The sequence below is a fragment of the Typopeltis vanoorti genome, chromosome 15, assembly GCF_054136105.1.
Source record: "Typopeltis vanoorti isolate ZY-2024b chromosome 15, IOZ_Tvanoo_1.0, whole genome shotgun sequence".
Lineage (NCBI taxonomy): Eukaryota > Metazoa > Arthropoda > Arachnida > Uropygi > Thelyphonidae > Typopeltis > Typopeltis vanoorti.
This window is the reverse complement of record NC_143563.1, coordinates 114,293,845-114,321,496: the sequence shown is the minus strand read 5'-3', so window position 1 is coordinate 114,321,496 and position 27,652 is coordinate 114,293,845. Positions and strand designations below refer to the sequence as shown.

The window sequence follows — 27,652 nt, the reverse complement described above, 5'->3', positions numbered from 1 at the left end:
CTGGACTTCCTTTAACGAAATGGTCAGCCAAAGTTACAGAGCTCATTACTTGTATGATTTGTCTATTTCTCTTATCCTGCTTCCATTCAGCCTAAAGAATACTTACTCGTGTTAAAATTATTAGGTTTTTCCGACAAAAAAAAATATCACTGATATTTTTCTTACTGTTAGTTATGCATAGTTGAGAATTCTTTCCACTATGCGATGTCATGAATTTGAGCATATCCAATATTCCGCTAAATTATTACTGCGACATAACGAGTTGTAATGGAAGCATGGTTAAAGTAACAGACAAACTATACAAGTAATGAGCTCCGTACATGTATGGGCAAAAAAAGTGTATTCTATTATTCCTATTCAGGTCTCGGATCAGATTATCGCAGTTGTGAACACGCGGAAAGACGAAGTCCAATGAACGTAAACATTTAAATTGCTCTCTCTAAAAAAGAACGAAATAGATAAAAACATTATTCTGATGAATCAATTCCTTTGTGGTTTTATTAAGTTTAATGACAGCAAATCAGCAGAAACCAGAGAGTAACACTGGTCAACTTTGTGCGCATGATTACTGCAAATTTCGGGAGGGGGATTTAACAAATAATAAATGCGCTTTTCTATCGTCAAGCAGAGTCCTAAAAATGTTTTGCAGTGAATGTAAACAACGAAGAGCTTCGTATTCCAGCATCAGAATGAGTTTAATTAATTTCGTTCACATTCGACAAGCAGCACTGCCGACAATGAATTTTAACCCATGGACTGTTGGGTGAAAGAGCTGAAGCGCTAACCACTCGACCAACCAGTAATGAACATCGTGCTAAACATTAAATCGATCACTGCTTTGATTTAAAAAAAAACAGCTTATAGTGAAATTGTGCACATCAGTTTTTATTCTATATACATTTAGACAGACATTGGAATATGAAATCATAAAATTTCTAACAAAACCTAACATATTTCGCCTTCCATTTAAGGCACTTTCTGAACGGAAAAACATTTCTTAAATATCCACCCACAAACGAAGTCAAAAGCAATAGGGAATAACTTGGTGAGGAAGGCTGCTCGTGGAATAATAGTACTGTAGTAGATGAATTAAAAGTAACTTAGGTGGCTTGCAGTTGAATGCGAATGGATTTGGAGTTAGTCGCTCATGTTCTTATAGGCTTAGCAGAGACGGAAGTAAGCTTCAGTAACACCGGTGCCCATCGAAATATCTACAGAAAATGTTTTCGATGGAGACCATCAATGAGCCAAATTGAACTCTGGAATTTTTAAATACCAGTAACCTTGGTTAAGCGATGCACAAAATCCGCAGCTGTTTCTTCATTAAGAAACAACTGATCAATCAGTTAAGGATTACTAAACACGATAGTATAAGTAGCGGCCTCCCCCCAGTGAATGCACTTTGCTATGAAGCCGCATGCGTACCCAATATGGGGCCAAATAGATTACAGCGGCTGTTTTTTGTATTAAATTCGATATAAAAAAAATTACGAGAGGGAAGTTTTGTTTCCGATACACAACGCTGTTACTAAAACTTTTAAAATGGACTTTTTCCAATTCAGCTGGCCCAGTCAAGATTGTGTACTCTGACTTCTTAAACGCAAATATTCTTTTTTCTCTTTCCCGCCAATCGGATATTAAAGTTCTTGCACGTGTTGCTTTCAACTTCTTATCCACATTCACAGGGAAATGGGTACACATTTCGATCTGGCAGCCAGGTGAAGAGCCCGCGCGCGCACACAAAAAATGGAGGGGGTTAAAACCCGACTACAATAATTTTTCTTTTCATAAGAAAATTTAAGTAATGAATGCAAATTACAAATAGTCTTAATTGTAATGCATACAATTTTCATATTGAAAGGAAATTTTAGCAGTCCATAAACCAATTTCATCCAATCATGCGCACAACTTAACAGCAATAAACTGTCAAATGCTTCAAAAATTTTACAAGTATTATGCATTAATATAAACGTATATATTTTGCTAATCTGCATTATGAAGATCAAAGGATTACTGAAACATTAGTCCACATTCAACTATGGCACAGTTGACTAACAAATTTATTCAGCTTAGGCGAAGAAAAACGAGAATACCGACTCGTAATGCAATTTAAATATGGGCCTTATTGAAAAGCGCTATCACTTTATAACTTACCTGCACAATGAAAATCAAACCAAAAAAAAAAAAAATTCTAGTTCAGGGGACAAGATGCTAATTCTTGAAAGAAGAGTCCAGTTATTTTCAAACAGGCTGTTTGTATTCTCTGCTTCAGTTTTAAAGCCTTTTCTACTTAAAAGGGGAGGAATAACAGAAAACTTTTTTTTTTTTACTTTTTATTGTTACAAAACACTAATTAATACACTCCATAATCACAATAATAGCTAAATCAAAGTTCTATAACTGCTAAAACTATTCACGATATAGAAATATCGAAACAAATATCAAACAACAGCATATTTTTTCTACCCAAGCCTAGTTTTATTCTATTAATAGTGAGACGCAAGTTTATCCTGAATAACGTGCATTTTATTTAAACGTGTTTATAAATATCCAACTTAAAGACCACTGAACACCAACATTGGTAACACACCTATGAGGGGACGCTTCCATAGTTGGCTTTTGAGATTTTAGGTTGGTTATTAAGCATCATCAATAACCAGTTCAAAATGTCTGCAGCATTTTTGTACATTCTATAAGCAAAATCCTACAGCACAGGAAAAAAAAAACCAATTTTAGCCGCCACTAATAACAAGACAGACTTCAAGTTCTTTCAACATTCCAGTCCGTGAACCATCTTCATGTGTCGCTTATAAGTGTCTGATCTATTCCATGAAGTGCCGCAAAGATTACAGATGTACTTGGCCACGTCGCTGTGATTCGATCGGATGTGTCGCCTCAAGTTGTGAGACTGCGTATAAACCTTTCCACAGAAGCAGCATCCAAAGCCGTTCTCTGTAAAGAAAAGTATTGCAAGTCAACAAACAGCACTTTAAAGCACAAGTAAAAAAATGGTTTAGAACGAGATAAATGTCAAAACAAATAACACAAGGTGTAAAATTTAAAAAAAAAAAAAGTAAATGTTTATTAAATTAGGAATTGAATATTTATCTTCAATAAAGCAAAGAAAAAACCAAAATTGTGTCGAGAAATCTGTTCAGTAACAGGATAACGGATACTGTTGAATTCGCGTCTACGGAGGAAACATTCCAATCTGTTTCAGTCGGTGACGAACAAGCCATCTCCACCCACACGCTTTTGGTACACGAAAGGCAAATTTAAACACTCATCAGCATTATTACTGTATTCAAACTAAGGTGTGATTCAATCATGCCTTTAGTAATTATTATTTTAAATGCTTGCTATTAAGTATTTTGTATATACAGAGTTAATGTATGGCATTTTGCTCATTTGTATTGTCATGGTTCTTTGATCCCATCTACACAACGCTGATAACGAACTTTCGCAGATGGAATTCAAGGTTTACTTTAACTTAGTCCAAGTGAAGATTATTTTTGGCAGTAAATCATTTTTAAAGCAAAAGTCATATGAACGTGATTCAAAAAATAATCTGACACATAACATTAACCAGGTGCACTAATTCTTGATATTTCCAAGTGAGGGGGAAATGTAAGCTGCAGAAAAAAAAAGCGAAATGCGAATCCTTTATGGAACAGTCTATGGTGTTTGAAAATAAACACTCAATCGTACTTTTTTCTTCAATTTAAGCCTTTTCAGTTTAAAAGAGAAGGCATGGCGAGGGAAACAAAAAGGCATCTCAAATTATACTTTATTATTGTTAAAAACACCTAATACAATTCACATGAAGATCACAATAATGGTTAAGCCAAAATTGTGCAACTGTGTCCACACAAAAATACCAATTACATTAGCAGCATAGCATATCTTGAACTTAAATCTTGTTTTAATATAGTAATTTTGAGATGCAAGGGACATCTCGGACGACATGCATATAAATATCGAACTCTGGTCTGTGTTCGACCACCAATACACACCAGTGTAACATAATTGGTTAACGTCTATGGCAGTGCTTTGGTAAAGTTTGGAAAAAAAAAAAAAAAAAAAAAAAAAACAGCAGTCCATTTCTTTTCTTTTCTCTTTTTAAAGAATCAGCCGGGTAAATATTCCATCGCTTACTCACTAGTAAGTTAGTCCGGAAGTTTTCTTTCATCCAAATCCATGGACCATCTTCATGTGTCGCTTATAGGTATCTGGCCTACCCCATGAACTGCCACAAAGATTACACATATACTTCGCCATGTCACTGTGGTTCGACCGGAAGTGCCTCTTCAAGTTGTAAGACTGGATGTATATCTTCCCGCAGATGTGGCATCGATAGCCGTTTTCTGTAAAGAAAAGTATATGAAGTCAACAAACAGAACTTAAGAGAATGGTGTGCTCAAAAACGGGCAGGTATTAAATAGATGTAAGATATTAAACGGTTCTTGCTAAATAAATGCTTATTCTTTATTAAATTGGAAAGATCAACAAAGAAATGAACCATTGTGAAACCAAAACGAATGTGTGTGTGTGTGTCCACATCTCACATATATAAATCACGTCTTCACTAAGAGGAAAATGGACCCAACTCACAATACCACTTGAGAATATGCTACAAAATGCATCAAAACAAAAATATATAAAATAAAGCAACATTAAGTAAACAATCATCACTCCCAAGGTAGTAAAAAACTTATTTTAAGGTTAGCAATTATGGTATGCCCGAGTGCCCATTCCTCTGCCATCTTTTTAATCTTGTAAGAGATCTTGTTACTCATCCATTCTTTAAATCATTAACAAAAAGTTCTTGGTCTATGAGAAGATCTTCCCTCTAATTTTTGCTTCAGTATTTCCAGAGACATTTTCCCTGCTGAGCCCTTTAATATGCTTTCTGCCATCATGCACTTTCTAAGGTCTTCCATGAGTGCTCTTTTTGGCTCCAATTAACTTCAGTACTTTTTTTTTGTTGTTATTTTCCTCCCTTTCTTTTATGAAATCTTCAGTGCTCAACCTACTCTAAGGCCTGAAATTCCTTCATTAAAGATTCTGCATATGTTCACATCCCAACTATAATGAAATGTGGGCCATACACAGGATTTTATTATTTTAGTCTATTTATTCCAGAGGTCATTAGTGATTTATTATTACAAAATGCTTCTTTTGTCTAAACTAGATTTCCATAACTGTTGTTCCATCTGCTGTAATCATTACTCAGAAATATTTATATGCCTTAGAATTTCGTACGAATCCAGTTGATACTCTTAAACGTCAGTTGGGTTGCCGTATTTTTGCTTATTACCATATCTTGATACTAAGCCATAATTCTGACTTATTTTTATTTCATCCATATCTTGTAATTCTATTTCTGATTTAGCTATAAACAGCAAATCTAATATCGTTAATTCTAATGCTATTTATTTTTATTCCCATTTCAGTTTCTTCATATTTCTTCCATTACCATTTCACTGTATATATTGAAGAGTATAATATATTACACATTGAATTCTACATTTGATGTCCATTGTTTCATTATTAATTTTGTTTATAATTTGTCTCGATTCCAATGTAACTATTATTATTATTCTGAGGTCTTGTATCAATTTGAAATGTCTTAATATTTCAATTAACTTTTTTGGCTTACTGTTAAATGCTTTTTGAAAGGCCATAAAGCAGATATGTTATTTATTTCCATTGATCTTTCAATAAGTTTAATTCATAAATTGCACTTTTTCTTGTATGAATCCTTTCTGCTGTTCACTTATATGGTATTTAATTCTAGAAAATGTTCTATCGTTTTTTTAATAGTATTTTTGAAGCATGGGATATGATGCTAATTGTTCTAAAATCTTTATTATATTCTGCCACATTATTTTTTTGGTATCTGAATGCAAATAGATTTTATGAAGTCTTCTGGTAGTATGCCTGTATCATATACATATCCTAATTCTATTAAATTATCTGTTCCTTTACTCCCTCTTTTATTTTATTTTTTTTATAGGGACTTAACTGATATTCCATCACATCCTGTCATTTTACTATTAGTTAATTCTTTTGTTTTCACTTTTCTTCTTGCATTATTTGTGTAAACAGTGATCATAGGTTTGCTTGGTAGTGAGATTCATATTAATATAAAAAAAAAAAAATAATAATAATACAATTTGCATCACATAATACCAAAGCAAATAATCATTATGGCATATATTTTCAAACACTATACAGTCAATTAAATTTTCTATTGGCAAAGTGGATAGTTTCTATGCTTTCCAACCAACGGGTAGGTTCAAATCCAAATGTGGCTTGGATGTTTGTTGAAGTAAATGATAGACGAACTTCGCTTCCCCGTGTGAGACCATCACCTTGCTTAATGGAGATCCTGAAGAATCTTGTAAGAAAAAAAATGAAGAACCTGAAGCAACTTGAAAAAAAAAATTCAATGATCAGTTTCTAGAGCAAAGTTTCTTTGATTATTCATTCAATCCTTTAATAGGATTCATACTCATAAAACATGAACTACTGCTCAGAAGCCATGGATGTAACCTTTCATAATTATGTTGTGCATTTTTCATTAACAGACACATCCCAATGTATACAACTCACAAAAACAAGTATTGCTCCTAAATAAATAAAAGAAGTTGATCTTCTGAGGCAGCCTCTGTTCACTGATGAAATGATTAAAAGATACCACTTAATTGTAGTTTGTTAAAACAATATGTAATTCAATGTAGTCCTATTCTTAGACACTTAAGTTCTCGCTTAGATCCTATCAATGACATACAATAGTATAGTTCCATTGTATATCTAGTATGAAGTTTTTCCACTTGGTTATACTGTAAATTAAATACTTAGTTTAATCCTTTATCCAAGTGTAAGCAAACAAGTTTGCATGCACCTGAACTTTCAAGAACTGGGGCAACTCGTATAAAGAAGCTAATGACTTCACATCACTTGCCTTAGTATCTCATAATGCAAAGGCATGTCTCTTTGTGGAGATGTATAAGGCTATGCATTACAGGAAGGGTCACTATCCAGACTGGTCTCAACCTTTATTGAGGTCTCATCAGTGGGAGCCAAATGCAGAGGTGATATTAAGGTTAAAGTAATGCAGAAGTTATATTTTCATACACAAGTAGCCAAAAGGCATCACACCCTATTAAATTACTCTGAATTGGCTACTCGTATATGAAAATATGTCTTCTGCATTACTTCAATCTTGGTATCTCACCTCTGTGTCTGGCTCCCACTGATGAGACCGGTCTGGATAGTGACCCTTCCTATAATGCATAGCATTATCTTATACATCTCCATGAGGAGATGTGTTTTGCATTATGGGATGCTAAGGCAAGTGATGTTAAGTCAGTCTTATGAGTTGCCCCAGTCCTGAAAATAGTTCAGGCACAAACTAGTTTGCTTACACTTGGATAAATGATTAAACCAAGTATTTAATTTCTTGGCATCTTTAATGTATATCTAGTATGATGGATGGACTTTGGACAAGATAATTTATAAGCCCTTTTCTGAAGAAAAGACATGGAACTTTCAAGCCAATCCATCAGGCCTTCCATATGCAAGGAGGTAGTTTCATGCTGGGTAATAAAATTCCTCTACCACCTAATCACATTAACAAGCATTCACACCCAAAGCCTCTTGGATGAACCCACACCTGTTAAATTGATAATGTATCCACTGTCCAAGTTAAATTTATGAAAGAGCAGTCCTATTGTAAGTAGCTTTTGCTGACACACAAAATAAACAGAATAATTTACATCCATGAGAAAAGAGATGCATACACATGCACTAACTGTTGCATATAACAGCTGTGCATAACATAACACTGGATTGTAATGATATTATTACAGGATTATGGCACATTTTCAGTGATCACAGAAATAAGTAGAAAAAGGTTTCACCACTTAACACTATCATAAATTCCACAGATTATATACACAGAAAATTAAATGGTGACTTAAGGCATAGTTAAGTAAAAAATAGCAGTGGATCTCACACAAATGAATGAATGAGTGAGTGAGAAAAATGATAAAAGAAGAATTGCACTTCTACAGCCCTCAATGAGTCCCTAAACACTATGGAGGTGTGCCTATATAATAATAAATCTAAACTGCACTGATATTAATAGCATTTAATTTCAGTGTTACTTGCATCTGTCATTGAAGACATTCTTGATTACTATTTTTGTTATAGCTTTTGCAACAGCTAAAACTCATCCAAATACTTCATGAATTCTCTCTCTCTCTCTCTCTCTATATATATATATATATATATATATATATATATATATATATATATATATGTACACTTTTAATAATGATAATAAAAACCTTATGAACTATATTTAAGAATTAAGATTAGTGATCAGGATGATTTCAGATGAGTAAAACATCGTAAAATTGTATACAGCAGTTGCTCCACTGACAGAACATCATAATGAAATTTGATGTTAAATTATCAAGCCATTTCAAACGGATATTTTAGGATAAATTAAGCAAATATAATATTATTAAACTGTTTATTAACTTTCAACACACAGGATCTGGGAGTTCACTCTAAAAAGGGCAGAAATTTTGAAGTATTCATAAATTCAAGTTGCATCACATGTAACAGTTATAAAAGACTGCTAACAAGACAAATGCAATTTTTAGCTTGCATACTCATTGCAAGGAGAAAAAAAATGAGTCTTCTAAATAACTATTACTGCAAGACATACTAAAGAGTGATAAGGGAAAAGAAGGAATGGCTGGATTATTTTCAAAATAGGAATTGGATAATGGTGTGTCTGTCCAATAGAATTTTACTAAGGAAGAATTTTCCCAGTAATTACAGAAGATAGTTGACAAAGAAATGATAACTTCTTGTAGATCTAAACAGTAGAGAAAAATAAAATCTTTCGGAAAAATGTGGAGAAAAGAGCAAGGTTATTAATAATGGTAAATGCCTGCTAGATTTCTGTGGAGGTTGTAGACTAGTCACATTACTAACACCACATTCCAACATAAAGGTGAGCACAAGTTTATGTGGGGAGACACAGTCTGACTTGCTGTTGATAGCGACATCTTTAAACTTCAAGGCACATAATTAGAGGATTTGAAATAGGAAGTTATCACCATTTATTTTTGAGGAGGATGAGAATGAATATAATATTGAAAAGAAGAGTGTGTAAGAAAGTTTCAGAAACAAAGCTGAGCTCAACATCAAATATACAAATATTATTCACAAAAAAATAAAACACAAAAAATAAAAATCAAACTGTAGAGACTCAGCGATAAGAGCCATGAAGGAAACATTAACTGATTTATTTAGTAAGGCTTGCAGTGAAGATGTTTGCAAGCATAAAAAATACTAACTTCAGTGAACTTTAGAAGTTAACTACCCAAACATCTACGTACATGAAAAATATCAATCATCCTAAACTTCATATCCATGCTATTTCAATGGAATAGTATGTATTGCAATTTAATAGGTATTTCACATCCACGGCAACCTTGCCAACATATGTACACATCAAGGTTAGTTGAGAAGTTCAAGTTAAGCAAAAGAAATATCAAAGTTCCTAGCAAGTAAGTCAGCATGTGTTCTGAGAGATGGCAGAGAATTTTAAGCTGTATGTATAAGTAACTATACAAAAGTTATGGGAAGACTGGTAAGAACACAGAAACAAATATTAGGAAAATGGCAAAACATCCTGAAAACTATTGCAAAATGGGGGAAAGTACTATAAAAGGAATCCAAAATGATAATGATAGGTGACATCAAAACAGAGAATAACAATTCTGGCTCCCTAGAGTAATTACTCTCAAAGATTGTTAAATGAGGCAAGCAGTGACAGAATGATGGTAGAAAACAGATATGCAGTCAAGAAGTACAGCATAAGTTCTACAGTGGTTGCACTGCATAATTCAAAAGGCCTGGTCAGAGAATCAAATTTTGGATAACTGAAGCAGAGCTCTCACAGTTCCTATCTGTAAAAATGGGAGTAAAGCTGAATGTGAGAATTACAGAGGAATTTCTCTACTGAGTGTTCATATAAGATATATGCAAGTATACTTGAGAAATGGCTAAGATAATTATGGAAGTAAAGCTTGGAGCAGAACAAGTAGAGGTGTTAGGTACAGATGTTCAACTTCAAGACAAAAGAATTGAGAATATAAAAAGTATCTGGATTTAAGTTTTGTAGATATTAGAAGGTGTCAAGAGAAAAGCTATTCAAAACACTGAAAATTATGTGGTATAAATGGGACATCTATATTAGTATAGGAAAGAGGTACAAGAAGTTGGCCTGATGTAAATTACCTGTGAGACAAGAGTGCATGTTATCTCTACTATTAAGCATCTATACGGGTCACATAACGACCTGTACGGATGAAGTAGCAATAAAACTGGAAATCAGAATTGGAGATTAGCTCTTTACTTTACATAACTAAATGTACAGGATTTATTTAAGAGTTCTTGTGTAGAGGCTTAAGTGCTGTGAGGACATTATGTTGGAGGTTTAATGGATTTTTTACAACACTCAAAAAGAATTAAAATAGAATTTAATACTTCCTATATTTCGTCCTAGCTTGCGTACTTTGGACAGACAGGCAGATCAGCATCCATCCGCCTGGAGGAACACAAGTCGTACATCGTTAAACACAACTATGGCCATTCAGGCTTGGCTGACCATGTTTTGGACACCACCCACAGAGTATCATGGAAGAAAACCACCATGCTCCACCACAGCAAATTCAAGAAAGAGAGAGACTTTTCTTAGAAGCAGCAGCAGCTCTCAGAAACCAACCAAATCTTAACAAATACGGTTGCATTAAGCTTCCGAAGATTTGGGAAACAGTCATCACCAGAGGTCCCACCTTACATTCCAGGCCACCTACTACTGCCCTTAGAGGGTGCTCCACCTAGATAGGACTTTATTGTCACCCACGTGGTTGGGCTTAGTATTGTAAGTTTTTGTGTGCATGTTACATTAATTGTCTTTATAATCCCCGTAGATGTCCTCCTAGTGACTAGGACGAAATATAGGAAGTATTAAATTCTATTTTAATTCTTTTTGAGTATTATTTAAGAGTAACTAGTCTTCAGGATTTCGATACTAAATTGAATCACTGCTGTGATAAATCTGGCATGAAAATCAGCAATAAAATCCCAGTTACTGCCCATTTATTGCTGATTTTCATGCTAGATTTATTACACCAGTTATTCAGTTATAGAAAAGAGGAAAATGTGAAAATATACAGTATGCTGAATGCAGAACAAGTTAAATATTTTAGGAAATATTTAATTTGATATATCAATTCAAGATGAGCAAGCTGATTTCATACAGAGGAAGCAAGTTCTCTTTCCTCTCACATTCATGCAAATTGGGCATGAGAACAGAGTTTACAAAGATACTATTGCAGGCAGATGACATTGTGTGCAGTTGGATATTTATTAATAGAATAGACAGCGAGATGTACACCACAGTAGTGTCCTCCCACGATGAGTCCTTTGAGGTATCACATAATAAAAAAATAAGACTGAAAACTGGTACAGTAGGAAGTCAGGTTAAAAAATGTATATGGAATATGAGAGAAATCTATCAAAACACTGAGTGAGTTGTATACATGACTAGGGACTGACAAATATGCTTGCCCACTCATCAGTGATGAGTAGATTTTGCCAGTTGGTGAAAAGCTACCCACTGAACAAAACCATATTTTTTATTTCATAAAAAAAACCAATTGAACAAAGTTTTTGTAATTTTAAGAAAATACAAGAGTGTGATATAAAGGGCCATTCTAGTATAAAAATTAAATGTAACATATTTTCCAAAAATTCAATGTTATTATAATACTTCTTACTATTGTTTATTTATTGGCTTCGCCTTGGAATGGTCAACAAAAGAATTGCTATCCGAACAATACAGCAGTACGAATCATTTATGGGACTGCTGCTACCTTATTGGGACATATTAAAAACGGGTGGAGAATCTTGGCAAGTAGGATTCTGCATAATTTTTCAAGCTCTGTACATGACAAATTTTAACTTGCATATCTGAATAGCGTTAACAATAAAAACGGTATCAAATACCAGAGTCCAAGATATGAGCTCTATGAAATAATAAACTGAGTGAACAGCTGTAGAATCATATGAAAAATGAAGATTTTTAGGAAAGACCCTGACATTTGTTTAGGGATCAGAAATGTGAGAGCAGAGCTAATCTCAAGTGGTATGGCCACCTAAACGGAATAGGAGAGGCAAGTGTTTGATGGCAGGGAAAAAAAAGACCCAGATAATGGTGGACTAATGAAGTAAGAAGTACATTACACAACTGAAATAGAACATCTAATAATACTGAAGTCCTGACAAATAAGTTTAATTTGGGGGGAAATTGTCGATAGGAAGTTAGTAATGATGTAAACTTGCTATTTTGTGCTATCACTGTACTCCTCTTGAAGAAATCTACATGTATTAAGAATTTGATGACGACTTAGAAAAACAAGTTATAATTGGGCGGTTTTTTTTTTTTTAAGAATGTTTTTAAATGAAACTCGTCCATAGATACCAAAACAATTCCTCCTGACTTAAACTTTCAAAGAAATTAAAAACACGTGTATCGAGTCATTTCAATTTATATTCTCCATCGTACTTAACGGCAACTTTCGACCTACCAAGAAAGGAATAGTGTATTATTTTGACGAAGCGTGGCGGTTTTTAATTTTCTCGTAATAAATGCATCAGCGACTCAAAAAAGGATAAGTTTATGCTAATAAAATTTTTCTAATTAGTCTGTTCTAATAAGTTTAACATAAGCAAGTTTTATTTCCTGTTATGAAGTGAAGTGCATACAGCTAAAAGTTTCGCTTTGTTTCGTAATGGCGGCGGAGTCTTAACACATGAAGTTACCAGCAGTCTATACGCACGGAATTAACCATTTAAATTAAAGAATTATACTAATTTCATTTCCGAATATATGAAGACCTGGTAATATTTTACTTCGGTATAAATAAACTGTTTTTCTTACCTCGGAATTTAATACGTTGTTTGTCCTACACGTGGAAGGAGGACTCCATAAGTTCAACCGGCTGTTTGAAGCGAACGTACGCATGCGTAATACCTCCAGGAATCAGAGCAACTCGGCGGCGGCGTGAAACGAAACAGATGACTTTTTTTTTTTTTTTTTTGGAAATAGAGAACAAAGTTAAGATATGCATCTCAAAATAGTTTTTCTGGATTAATTTAAGGTTTAATTAACGTAGTATGAACAATGGATTGTAGTAATAAAACTGTATATTATTTTAAAAGTTTAAAATAACTGTAATAATATGTTCATAAGTGAGCCTATTGCTGAACATGTGCTAGCACATATTTAACAGTCAAATCAAAGAAATATTAAAGAAATTTTTATAACACAAACAGTGAGTAGTCTTGAGACAAAATTAGGAACAGTTCATCAAGTACATGGATTACCGATGTCAGCTCTTTATTACACTTAACATCTTCAAGTCCAACTCGAGAATTCGATTTGTCTTAAGATAAGCTGGCATCAATGCTGTTGATGTCTATGAGGTGGTGGTTCTTTCAACAACGAAGCCCGCCATCCCCGGAGAGCTTTCTCTAAGCTTACATGCCCATATTCATTTGGTATGAGAATCCATGTAATCTTCAATTGATTTTCCAAACTAAATCGGCCCTACTACGATGTCAGTGTCCATTTTGCAACACACATTTACGCAAATGTATGTGCTCAATATTAAATTTCACAAGCATGTAAGCTTAAAAAAAAAGTTCAAGAGAAGAGATGAGTTGTTGAAAAAGGGAACTAGAAATAGACACCCGAAACATTGATGCCGGTTTATCTCATGAAGAATCAGAATGATTCTCAAAGTAAAATGGAAAACTTAATGTATAATGAAAACAAGAAAAACTGGGAACCACAACAACAAGAAACTATCAAATCAACAAGGAATTCTAAGCTTAAATTATTTTTTATGGACATTTTCAGAAGAAAAATTTTTGATAACACTTTCACATTGAAGTTTGCTGAGGTAGGGAACGCTTAGTGTCGCTTCTGTTTAATGAAGAGACTTTGGGAAGTAAAGCAGCTAGGGTTTGAATTAAGGCAAGAGTTATGTGAAATGAGAACGCAATACGTGTGCGCGCACACACTGTAATGATGAGCTTGTGCACTTCGCAAAGATTAACAAGTTTTTTTTTTTTAATTATCTTCATAATGAAACAAACGTTGTACGTGTGTGAATAAGAAAGTTGATCTTTCATTTCTTTACTCAAAAATTATGTAAATAAATTTATATTTTTCTATTAATTAAATATTTTTCTATTATTACAGATGTCTTACTACAAGAAGTGAATGTAATGAATGAGATTTTAATTTAGTTAGAAGAGACCAATAAATATATATATATTAAAAAAAGAAAAACTTCGCAATGCCTAATTTCAAGCACATCAGTTCAAAAAGAAATTATGGACAAAATGAATTAAGTCGCTTACACACTTCGCAAAAAGTAATTTCCCACGTATGACAGGTCGTAATCAATATTGTATATAAAGTACGAGAGGGTTCTAAGGGTTCAACGAATACGGAAACTGTGCTCTCTACGCAGGGCCACGTCAACCCGAGGATGCACCACACCCGGGCGGCAAGAAACAAATATCAAATATTTATTTTATGTAGTTTTTCTTTTAGTTATTTTTTTTAAGGGGAGGCTGCTAAAGGTTTGCACTCGAGCGGCAAATATCCTTGGCGCGTTCCTGTCTCTAAGCCAAACACGGAACGTTTTCAAACTACTTCAGTTCTCCCCGATATACAGGATGGGGTCTCATATCGGGTAAAAGAAATTCAAATGCCGCTAAAGAAATCACAAGCAGCGGTGCAATTCGGACTTGCAGCCCGTTGGTTGAAGGGCGGGTACATTATCACTGGTCCAACCAGGGCAGCCAATTGCTAGATACTTCGGGTTCCCTTACTTGAAGTAGCGACTCACTCTACCGATGGAAGATTTGCATTGGTTCTCCCCACCACCACAATTATTAGTAAGAATTATTTAAAGTACTTTATCCAAAAGGTATTAATAAATATCATGTAAGTCAAATAACATTAATCGTGTTAAAAATATAAATAAAAAAATCGCAATGTTTTTGACTTTAATTTTAATACGCATAACAAGAATGGTGATTATTAGTACAGTTACATTAAAAAGGTCATCTTTATTTTATCAGAGTATCTGAAATTTTAAACCCGCCATTTCTGCAAGTGATTTAAATATGTTACGTCTTTTGCACTAATTTTATTGTAGTAAAGCTACGTCTCAAGTAATATGTTTACAACTCCACTGGCAGGTGCATAAATGTGCTTATGCTTTAGGTATTCAGATTTTGGATGTGTGGTATATTTTCTAACAAATTAAAAAAATTTAACTCAAATATTCGTTAAATTTAAATTACATTCATAATTATCATGGCAGACATTGCAAGGAATGTACACTATAGAGGCAAACAGCGGCCGCAGTACTTCGCAAATTACGGGATTGAAATTACCGGGCATTACTTCAATCCTACCTCCTTAATACTTCCCTCCTCAAGAAGAGAACAGTGTTCTTATGTACAATATTGACTACAACCTATCTTTCGTGGGAATTCACAGGAATGCTTTTATTATTATTATTATTATTCTCCAGCAGAGAAGCAAACAAAAGGTTTGTTGTACACTAAAGCAACTACGGTTATGAAGAGAGTACAATTATGTTTAAATTTTTTTTTATTTTTTTTTGAGACATGAAAAATCCGAGTTTCCGGGAAAAAGAACCCTGCTTTCTCCAGAACAAAAGATTTGATTGTTTTTATCTGATAAGAATCGGCATGTTTTGTCGAAGTAGAAGAATGCAATGCACTCCCCATCACAGTGAACGGCTGCTTATACCAAACCCTCTAGAAACACTGATCTTAGATGAAAATAGACATGCCGCAAGCTTCTAAATGAACCTACTTGAATTTTTTTTTTCTTTCTTTCTTTCCCTTCTCGCCTTTGCTGGGTTGAAAACGAAACAACTCACGTCACAATGTATAACATACACTTCAAAGAAGGGAGCGTGCTGTCCATTATGGAATGTAAAAATCAATTTGATGTGACGTCACTGCTCTCAATATACAAGTAATTCAATAGCAAAGATATTTCACGCACAAACTTTTTTTTACTTACGTTGGAATAAAACCAGGTTAAAAGCTATTGGTCGAGTTTAACATTAAATACCATTGAACTGCTTACATCAAACGACATTACTACAAGTCCAATTAGCTTAAGGTTGTTGAAGTCAGGCTTGAAAAACCTCAGAGTCGAAATGTTGGAATCAAGCTACGACCCGTGTTTTTTTCTGAAATTGACAGGAATATATTTTTTAGGTGGTATATTATCTGAAATTTTGCGCTGAGTTGATGGCGCTATCTACATAATACCTAAAAGAACAATCTCGAGTACTGTTTGCGGGAGACTGTGTACATCTGATTGCGAGTATTAGTGTGAAGATGGGTAAATTGTCGCTGGGAAAAGAACAATGCGTCGCAAGGCCGAGATGCGCAAATTACAAGGTAGGACTGCGAGTGGAAGCTGTCGGGATCAGTGTGAGATAAATTATGAGGGAATGCAAGATAAGGATGCAGGGATGGGTGCAACGTCGTCGTCCATGGTCCTGTTGAATGATGCGATGAGTTGTGGATCGAAATGAGAGGAGAAAGCGTCTATGCATATACATTAACAAGTGGTATTAGGAATAAAGGCGTAGTTATACAGAAATAGGGGCTATTAAAAGATCCACCAATATTTCAAAGCCGAATATATTGTAAAAACTCGTAAAGTTTACGTTTGACCAGAGAGCATATGAAAATTCAATCCTTGGCATTGGAGTTCCCTTAGCTTGCACTACTTAAGACACGAACGCTGCCCAGGCGCAGTGCCGTAACAAGGGAGTGGCGAAAGAGGCGCCCGCCATAGGCACAAAACGTTAAAAAAAAAAATAAATAAATAGATATAAAAGTCCGCTATTTTATATCATATTTTTGAATTTCGGCAATACGCCGCTTTAGACACACAAATTCTTCAACTCATTTTGATTGGGTTAATAGTAAGTATTTAACATATTGCATTTAGTAAAATTTAACTCGTTACATTATCTAAATTAAGGTGATTTTAATTCCCACATTATTTCAAAGCCGAATAAGAAACTCAAAGATAGGAATCAAAAGAGTTTCATGCCGAATATAGCAAACTATAAGTTTCGGCGGACTGTAGCTAAGCTAAAGCACATAGTTCAAAACTAGGGCAACTCGTTGCAAAGGTAGGTAAAGTGATCACTATTCTTAGTATTACCCATAAAGTATTACACATCTCCTAGGACCTAGGAGATGCATGATGTTAAACATTATGGTGGAAGGTACCCAGACCGGGTAGTGACCTTCCACCTACAGTCCGCCGAAACTTTTATAGTTTGCTATTTTCGGCATGAAACTCTTTAATTCCTTTCTTTGAGTTTCTTATTTGGCTTTGAAACAATGTGGAATTTAATATCCCCTTTATTTAAATAATGTTACATCGCCGAAGTGAAGCTTTTTGGCTCTTTATTTAAATAACTTGTTACATTAAAATTTTCAAAATTTTTGGATTAGGGGGCGCAAGTTAGACACTTGCCACAGGCGCTTCATATCCTCATTACTGTACTGCCCAGGCGTCTGTATTTTCGGTTCTTATGAGTACATTTGATAAAGTTTTCAGTAAGGAAATACCGTGAGTAGACATATTACTAACTATTATAATAACGGAATTAACTCACGTCGATTATTCTTTATTCGTAGAATTTTCACCTCAGTATCACAGGCATCATCAGTACAGGTACAAGGCTAATTAAACAATAACTTATATTCACAAAGCGCCACCTAAGTAGCTAAGGTTAAATTTAATTAATTTTTATTAATTATCTAGTTATTCAATAATAATTATTCAATTATCATAATTTAAAAAATTAATTATGATAATTGAATAATTAAATAATTATTTAATAATTAAGTAACTAAATAAAAAAATAATTACATTTAGGAAATTTAACCTTAGCTACTTAGGTGGCGCTTTGTGAATATAACAGTTGTTTAATTTAAAAAAAAATTTTTTTTTTTTTTAAATATGTGTATACAATTATATGTTAGGAAAGATTTGCTACTTTATAAAGTACTATCACCCATAAGGGGAAAAGACGTAGACCATCGGATCTGTTTAGGTTAGGGGAGTGAAATAATGTTTCACATGTTTCTTTGTATAGCCGTTCCATTAGGAACCGACTTTTGTGAATGACTTTTGTCTTGTTCCACTTAACTCTATGTCTGGTGTTGATGGCATGTTCTCCAATTCCAGACTGTTCGGGTTCAAGGTACTGGATGTATGACTGGTGTTCTTCTGACCGGACCTGAGCAGATCTTCCTGTTTGTCCAAAATATGATAAACCTTGAACCCAAACAGTCTGGAATTGGAGAACATGCCATCAACACCAGACAGAGTTAAGTGGAACAAGACAAAAGTCGGTTCCTAATGGAACGGCTATACAAAGAAACACGTGAAACATTATTTCACTCCCCTAACCTAAACAGATCCGATGGTCTACTTTTTCCCACCTTGTGGGAGATAGTACTTTATAAAGCAGCAAATCTTTTCTAACATAATTGTATACAAATATATTTAAAAAAATTTTTTTTTAAAAAATTAAACAATAACTGTTATATTCACAAAGCGCCACCAAAGTAAGGTTAAATTTCCTAATTATTATTATTATTTAATTATTAAATAGTTATTCAATAATCATTATTTTTAATTAAGATAATTGAATAATTATTTAATAATTAAATAACTAAATAATTAATAAAAATTAATAATAATTAAATTTTGCCTTAGCTACTTAGGTGGCGCTTTGTGAATATAACAGTTATTGTTTAATTAGCCTTGTACCTGTACTGATCATGCCAGTGATACTCAAGTGAAAATTCTACGAATAAAGAATAATTGACGTGAGTTAATTCCGTTATTATAATAGTTAGTAATATGTCTACTTATATAGTAATTATATACACATATTTAAAAAAAAAAGAACAAAAAATAATTTTTTTAAAACTATGATAATTGAATAATCAATCATAATTTATCAGAATAGGGAATTGGACAATGAGACTTATTTGTGCCTATGGTCCCAGAAGGTTCTACTAAGGTAGAAGTGGAGGAATTTTTTGATGCTTTAGAGAAAGCAACTGACACAATGAAAAAAGAAAAGTTGGTCCTTGTTGGGGACCTAAATAGCAGAGTAGGAAATGATTGTCACAGATACAAAAATATTTTGGGAAAATTTGGAGAAAAGAGCAAAGCTAATAATAATGGCAAATATCTGTTGGATTTCTGCTCAGGACATGGACTGGTTATTACTAACACCATGTTCCAACATAAAAATGTGCACAAATTCACACGGAGAGAAGAGGTAAGGATTAAGAAAAGTCTCATTGACTATGTTATTGTTGATAGTGATGTTTTCTCCCTTGTGCAGGACACCAGAGTGAGGATTTGAAATTGATCACTATTTAGTCTTGAGCAGGATAAAATTGAATTTCATATTGAAAAGAATAACATGTAAGAAAGTTTTTAAAGTGAATAAAAGTTGAGCAGCTCTCAGATGTGAATTGTAGACTAAAATAGAAAAAAATTATTGAAGAAAAAATGAAAGAGTTTGAAGAGCAGGAACCAAACCTTGGAGATTCAGTGGTAAGCCTTGAAGAAAATCCCGATTGATTCAGCTAGAGAGGCATGTGGTGAAGTTGTCTGCAAGGATAGAAAAATCAGAACTCCATGGTGGACACAGGAAGTTAAAGAGGCAGTGAAGGAAAAGAAGAAAGCATATCAAAAGTTCCTTGCAAATAAGTCAGCTTGTGCTCTTAGAGAATATAGACACAAATGTAAGAAAGCTAAACACTGTGTAAAACTAGCTAAACAAAAGTCATGGGAGAACTTTGGCAAGAACATAGAAAATAAATATCAAGAAGGTGGTAAGATATTTTGAAGGTTGTTGAAGAAGCTTAGAAATGGAGGAAAGAGTGCTGTAAAGGGGGTTAGAGATGATAAAGGTGAAATGAAAACGGGAGACAAAGATATCCTCGAAGTATGGAGTAATTACTTAGAACAATTGCTAAATGAAACAAGCAGTGATAGCACAGTGGTAAAAAATACTGACCAGGCATGCAGTCAGGAATACATATCCATACTCGAAGTAGAAAAATCCATCAAAGGATTGAAATGGGGGAAAGCAGCAGGAGTAGATGATATTCGACCAGAAATGCTGAAGTATGGTGGTATAAAAGTCTTACAGTGGCTGCACTGCATAGTTCAGAAGGCGTGGACAGAGGGACGAATTCCTGATGATTGGAGTAGAGCTCTAATAGTACCCATATATAATAAAGGGAAATAAAACTGAATGTCAGAATTACAGAGGTATTTTCCTACTGAGTGTTCCTGGCAAGATCCATGCAAGTATACTTGAGAAACAGTTGAGAAGAATTGTGGAAGAAAAGCTTGGTGATGAACAAGCTGGATTCAGGCCAAACAGAGGCTGTCAGGATCAGAACTTCACTTTACGACAAATAGTTGAGAAAGCATGGAAATATAACAAAGATCTGTATTTAAGTTTTGTCGATCTGGAAAAGGCATATGACAAGGTGCCAAGAGAGAAGCTATTCAATACGCTGCAGTTATATGGTGTCAATGGGGCATTATATCAAGCAATACTTAGTCTTTATTTGAGTTGTAAGTCAGCAGTTAGAACTGAAGGAAGTACAGGAAGATTGTTTAATGTTAAATCTGGTGTGAGACAAGGATGTACATTATCCCCTCTGTTATTCATTATCTATATGGATCACATTATGAAGGAAAGTGGTATTAAACATGATATCAGAATTGGAGATGTTAATGCCAGCTCTTTGCTTTATGCGGACGATGTTATACTTATAAATAAATCCGCTAGAAGTCTGCAAGATTCTCTGACTAAATTGAATAACTATTGTAATAGATATGGTATGAAGGTCAGCAATAAAAAGACAAAGACAATGAAAATAGGTAGAATCGTTAAAAATGTCAACTGTGTTGTGAACGGAGAACCTGTGGAACAAGTAAAACATTTCAGCTACTTGGGCACGATTTTTAGTGAAGATGGTAAATTAAATATGGAAATAGATAACAGAATCAACAAAGCTGGTATGGTAGGAAGTCAATTGAATAAATTCATATGGAATAAAAGAGAAATTAGCCGGAACACTAAATTAGCTGTATACAAGACAGTGTTCAAACCAGTTTTAACTTGTGGATCTGAGAGTTCTGAGAAAGATTAGAGGCGTGAACAGATGGCATCAATGGCAATATCATATTAAAAACGAGGATATTAGGAAGAAACTTGACATTGTCAACATCCAGGAATGCGTTAACAGAGCTAATCTCAGATGGTATGGTCACTTAAACAGAATGGACGAGGAAAGATTAGCAAAACAAGTTTTCTCTGCCAGGTTGGCAGGAAAACGACCCAGAGGAAGACCAAGATATAGGTGGATTGATACAGTATAAAGTGCTTTAGAAGACAGAAATATAAGATCTGATAATGTTGGAGTCTCGACAAGTAACAGACTGATTTGGAGGAAAATTGTAGATAGGAAGTTAGTAATGATGTAAATTTTTCATGTAGTACTATCATATTCTGTTGCTTACATACACCCCTTGAGGGTGTATGTCAGGAATTTGATGATATTGAATAATTAAATAATTTAATAATTAAATAACTAAATAATTAAATTTAATTAAAACAAAAATAATAATAATAAAAATTTAGGAAATTTAACCTCAGCTACTTAGGTGGCGCTTTGTGAATATAAGTTATTGTTTAATTAGCCTTGTACCTGTACTGATGATGCCTGTGATACTCAGGTGAAAATTCTACGAATAAAGAATAATTGACGTGAGTTTATTCCGTTACTATAATAGTAATTGATAAAGTTTTCACTGGCCTGACGGTTGTTTCGAACCGTTTGGTTGTCTTCAGAGACCAGGCAGAAGGTTGGATCTGTAATATCTATTTTTGAATAATTTAGATCGTCACAATGAAGTCGCATGACTTTTTTTTTTCGGTAAAGGTGTAAAGTTTTCGGCTTTGATAAAAATTAGTCGGTACGCCAATCATTGGTGTCAAATGAGATATGGTTAACAGAGGATGACGTACTCCCACGAACAGAATGACAGCATTTATCGAAAAGAAAGCAACAGTGATAGCAACTTTGAGGCTGTCTGATGCGAGGTTAATGAGCACGAATTTTTGGTATTTAGTGGGGCGTTGCTAATGGCTAGCGATTGCACATGGAGATGTTCTGGCCGATTAGACTGGTAAGTGACAGGCATGTGATGATAATCGGTGACTATGGAAGCAGTGACTAGTAGTATGAAATAACATGCGTGAGTAAGGCGACTGAATTTCTTCAGTTACTTGGAAGAGTTAAAGCAAAACGTGGAAAAGGAGCGTTGGATTTAAAATATCGTCTCATACATATAGTGATAAACAGAAGATATCAGGTTCGGGAATCATCACGTGCTTCTGCAGTCCGAAATGCCCAGAAAGATGCAAGCTACAAACAAAAGAGACGGAAAAGGAGAAAAAAAAATACAGATAAGGAGAACGATGAATTAAGTAAAGATTGGTGACCTGCATTGGCTTGATCGATTGAAGGGAGGGGGAGGAATCAGCAGCACCTGAATCTGGTCCGAAATCAGTTACTTATGGTAGTGTCAAATTACAATGCTAAAGTTTGAAGAATAAATAAAGTAGGAGTAATATGGATGAATGAGGACATTATGCAAGAGCTGCTGAGATAGGATGTTATGGGTGTGTGTATAGAACCCTCAGCAGCACTAGGAGTATAAAGGACTCTGCCGCTGTTTTTATGTAATAAAAACAAAAACCTCTCCAACGACGGTGCAGAAATATTAATCATTTTGTGTAACTCCAACCGACTTAGTGGAACCGATTAAAAATGGAGGATTGAGTTAATTTTTTTTTTTTTTTTTTTTTGAGTGGCGAGTTTGGTTTGCAGAATTTGTCTAGCCCTGAATATAAGGTACAGCTAGGATGGTGGCCTATGTAATGAGGAAAGCGAAACTGGTATCCGAAAGTAGAGTGGCGTAAGTACACACAGAAAAGAAAAAAAAAAAAAACCTAGAATTCTACAGCTATGTGGCTAGTAAAAGAAACGGTGAATATATAAGACTGACTTAAGTTAGTGGAAGTGGAATGCGGGTTACATCCTTGGAAGATTCAGTGGTAACGTTCAATGAGGTTTTTTTTTTTTTTTTTTTTTTTTTGTTATATTTCATATTGGAAGGGGAAGAATAGTGGGAAACAGGGAGAGAGAAAACCATACTAACTCAGGAACATGAAGTGTTGAGAATTTTAAGTGAACGGTGTTAATAATGCTGCGAGACTATGAGATATCATCACATTAAGGGAATAGGAAACAGAGCTGGCAGTGCCCTTAACTTGGTCGTTGAATAGTCAGACAACAGCAACAGACCAGAAGGGTGTAAAGAAGGGAAAATACAATACATTAGTTATCCTATTATAAAATGTAACCAATGTATTAGAGCAGATGCTTTTTTTTTTTTTTTTTTTCTTTCCTCAAAAGCATGATCGATTATCACACGACAAACGATTTTCGAAATTGGTTATCTTAGCGATAGGAGACAGAGAGTTCTGTATGGGATACAGTGTTCCGAAAAGTTTTAATCTTTGGGAAGGGGGGGGGGGAAGAGTTCAGTAGACGATTTGACAATACACACTACGCATCGTATTCGACATATGACTGAGCATCTGCAATGATCGCTAATTCATAAGTAGTATAGAAACAGAAGACACGACATATAAATTAAAAAAAAATAATAATTTTAATTAGGAAAAGATTTTTGGAAAATTTTCTATTTTTTTTCCCTTTTTCTTTGGGGCCAGTGCCCTTTCCCCCCCCCCCTTCCTTTGGGTGCGCCACTATATGTGTGTGTATGTGCATATAACAATGTTTCGAGAGGAAACTTAAATTAGTATGTTAGGAGGCTGTTACAAGATTAGATTGGCCAAAAATGGAGATGTCACTTCCAACGTTTTTAAGTGTTGAGTCGCGCACCGTGGCCGGAAAAGCTGGAACGAAGTTCATTAAATTGGAGAAGGATCTGCGGTTGAGGAGCTAAAGTTCGGATGATACATCGCAAAAGTTACCCAGATAATTGCTGCTACGATGCAAAGAACTGACAAATGTGTAAGGCACTAATCAGGTCATATTTGTATTTCTGTGGAGAGCTCTGGTGACTTGGTCATACTGTATGAGCGATAAGGAAATATTAGAGTACGGCAGCGAACGATAGACTGGCTTTGGACGCAACAGTATAGAGCTTGGTGGATGTATGTTGAAGAGGTGATATAGTTCTTGCTTAAACTGAAGAAAGGAGTTCAGATAAACAGAGATACTGCGTAAGGTGGAAAAAGAAGTCACCTTTGCATACTCTACGAAGGTCATGTCAATAAGGAAATTAATTCCCCTCACGGCAAGTGGTACCGACCACACATGGGAGAACCCTGGCTGGCACAGTGCCAAGAAGAGTCAATTCATGTTGATGGGGAGAAAGGAATAAGGCGATGTATGAATTAGTCACCAACACGCGAAATCACATGCTTTGCACGTAAAATTTTTTAACTGTTGTAAAAGTTTAAAAACTAGAATTTTCATAAAAGAAAAGCTAATTTTCTGACTTGTAATAATAAAAACACTCATCATTGATTACCCTATTATCGGAATGGATTCGCTCTCTGCCATACGTAGAAGTGTCGAGCGGTCTCGCATCTGTGGTCGGACAGTAAATGAATGCAATGCACCACTAGAGTGGATGGTGAAGGATCCAGGGCAGAATGTTTAAGACCACTTACGACATGTAGTATGAAGTATTTTATCTTCTAGAGGAAGACTTGAAATTACATGGAATCCTGAAAAATTAGAATAAATAGCACAGAGGTTTGGAAGGTACAAGGTTTAAAGTAAGTCGAGCCATACTGAAGTTCGGCCCTCTCCTCCTCACAAAATAAAAAAAAAAAAAAAAAAAAAAATGCAAACAAGACATCTTATCCCCAAACCGGTCACTATCAGGCAATGATTTCCTTAAAGAAATTTCGTTGTACGAGTAAAAAGTTATTGCTCAACCCGTAAAGTTACATTTTTCTTCCCCCCCCCCCCCCTTTTTTTTTTCCCGGTGCACATCAAGCTGCAAAGTATGAAGTAAAATAATATTAAAGAAGAGACAAGTTGGGTGAAAGATTTGAGAAATTTCCGAAGCGTAAAAGTACTTCAGTGAATTAAAGATGGCTTCCATTCCGAACTTGTAATAATAATGAAATCATTTAAGAATTAATTTGCGAAAGCGTGGAAGATAATTTTTTAGGAAATTAAAATTCTTAAAATATTTAAACCGGGTCGGAAACTTGTTCAAAACCCACTAGACAACAGAGTGTATTAAGTCCTTACAATTCCACTTTTCCCACTGCCATTCGGATTTTCCGATGGACCTCTCTTTGTACTTATGGGCGAGCACGTGAAAGATTATCGGGCCACATCACGCCTGGGAAAACTGTCTACAGGGGAAAATGGAATCCGTTTATGCTGGCAAATTACTGTGGAATAAACAGGGATATTCCATGGGCTATATCACAATAAAAAATAAATAAAAGTACATTTAAGTTTATATTCAACAAAACATAACAAAAGTGGTTTCAGTTTCTCTAAATTTTTATAGCGTTGGTTTTAGAATTAACGTTCAGTTTCATCAGGGCATTCAGGTCCTTCCAATACTGACATCACCACTCGATTATCTTGAAATGCACATGATTGGTTACATCAGTAGCCATTCCTCACCCCATCAAGCCGTTCACAACTAAGTTAATACGTGTACCTTCCAACCAACAACAGTCTAGGTTAGAGCAATAGCATTCACCCAATTTCGAAAGAAATCCCTCTTCCCCCCCCCCATACAATGCAAAATTGTCAATATGTTTGAACATATGTGCTTTCTTTTCTGAGGACATCACTGTGTTAAAAGTATACTCAACTGAACTGCCTTACCCATTGGCAGAGGCATAACTTCCCTGTAGCAAAACTGTGCAGTGCGAGGGCCCAAAATAATAAAAATAAAAGACATGTTCTCATAGGCTTATTGAAATTTTGTTGCTGTGGAATGGATTCCAAAATGGTATTTACGACCGTGATTATTATTTCAACCTTCCACCAATAGACTTTGGATCCATCAAGAGTGACTACGACATTAACTCTTAATTACGTTAAAAAATATTCTAGATTGCATTCATGTTTCTGTATGGGGGAGGGGAAACATAGCAACCAGCAAAGAGAAAAAATACTGATAGTCTAGCCATGTGTACTATGCATTGAAACAATCTTTTTTAGCACATACAACCAAGTGTTAACTGACCATACGCCGTTTACGATCAAAATGTTTTGAAGTAATTATTTTTCTTGACACGCATATGAATCACATAAACTTTATCGGTAATTACGAATATAACAACGAACAATATTCATAACGTATCCCTCACTGACTGCCATTTGATTAATCACTTATTTTGCCAACTGAACTGCTCAATTAATTCTTAACTCTTTCAAAAGTAATTCTTCATTTCGAAGAGCAGCTACCATTACTATCCCCACACCTGTTTTACAGCAACTCCGTTTTGCCCCTACATGAACAATTCATTTATCGGCGAGGTTATCGTGCAGTTTCTTCAGGTTATTAGCATGACTGCTATTTATAATATACAAATTCTCACGAGCAAAATAATACTGTTTTAGTTATCTAGTAGCAACATTATCGCACTTTACTGATTCCAATTCTTCATATTGAAAAGTAACCTTCAATTTTTGAAATTCGTTCAGAAATTAAAGTGAATATTTGCATATTCTTACCGTTTCACACGTAGCCTTTTCAACGACCTGTCATTTGTAAAATCATGCCATTACATGGAACTCTTACTGTTATACAACCATGAAACTTCACATTCTATAACAGACTACCAACGCCACAACTACTTCCTGTTCCACGCCAGATACTAGTGCTCCACCTAGTAGAGTCGTTTTGAAAAAAAGTCACAATAACTAAACCCTGTATTAAGCGAGGCAGGTACATCCCACTTCTTTCCAGGAAAGCCTTAACCGTTCCACTACCTTCCTGCCCAAACCATCTCACTTCCTTTTTTCTGCACCTTTGCTTCAATGCATATAACTATATCTCAACTGTCAAATATATTTGCATGCATATAATAATAAACGCCTAAGGGATCTTGCTAATTTCACAGTTAAAATATAGGAAAATGCATAAAAACTTTTTTTTTATTTTTAAGACAAAACAATCCCTCTTTAAATACTCAGAGTGGAAATACTTATTCAGAATTTTTCACGGCAGTAGAAATCTGGATCAACACAATGATAATTACAATTAAAAAAAAACAAAAAACAAAAAAACCTTCAG

General features: G+C 34.7%; 1 long non-coding RNA gene across 2 annotated transcripts; it reads right to left on the bottom strand.

The window, feature by feature from the left end:
• Positions 1–2,324: 2,324 nt before the first annotated feature.
• LOC150099089 (uncharacterized) lies at positions 2,325–27,228 on the bottom strand. 2 transcript variants are annotated; one of them, XR_016549523.1, is made up of 3 exons: positions 27,091–27,228; positions 4,160–4,364; positions 2,325–2,952 (listed from the first exon to the last, which is right to left on the bottom strand). It is a non-coding gene; the product is annotated as an uncharacterized LOC150099089 (long non-coding RNA). The 2 variants fall into 2 exon arrangements; XR_016549522.1 differs by lacking the exon at positions 27,091–27,228 and adding an exon at positions 13,031–13,163.
• Between the last annotated feature and the right edge of the window lie 424 nt (positions 27,229–27,652).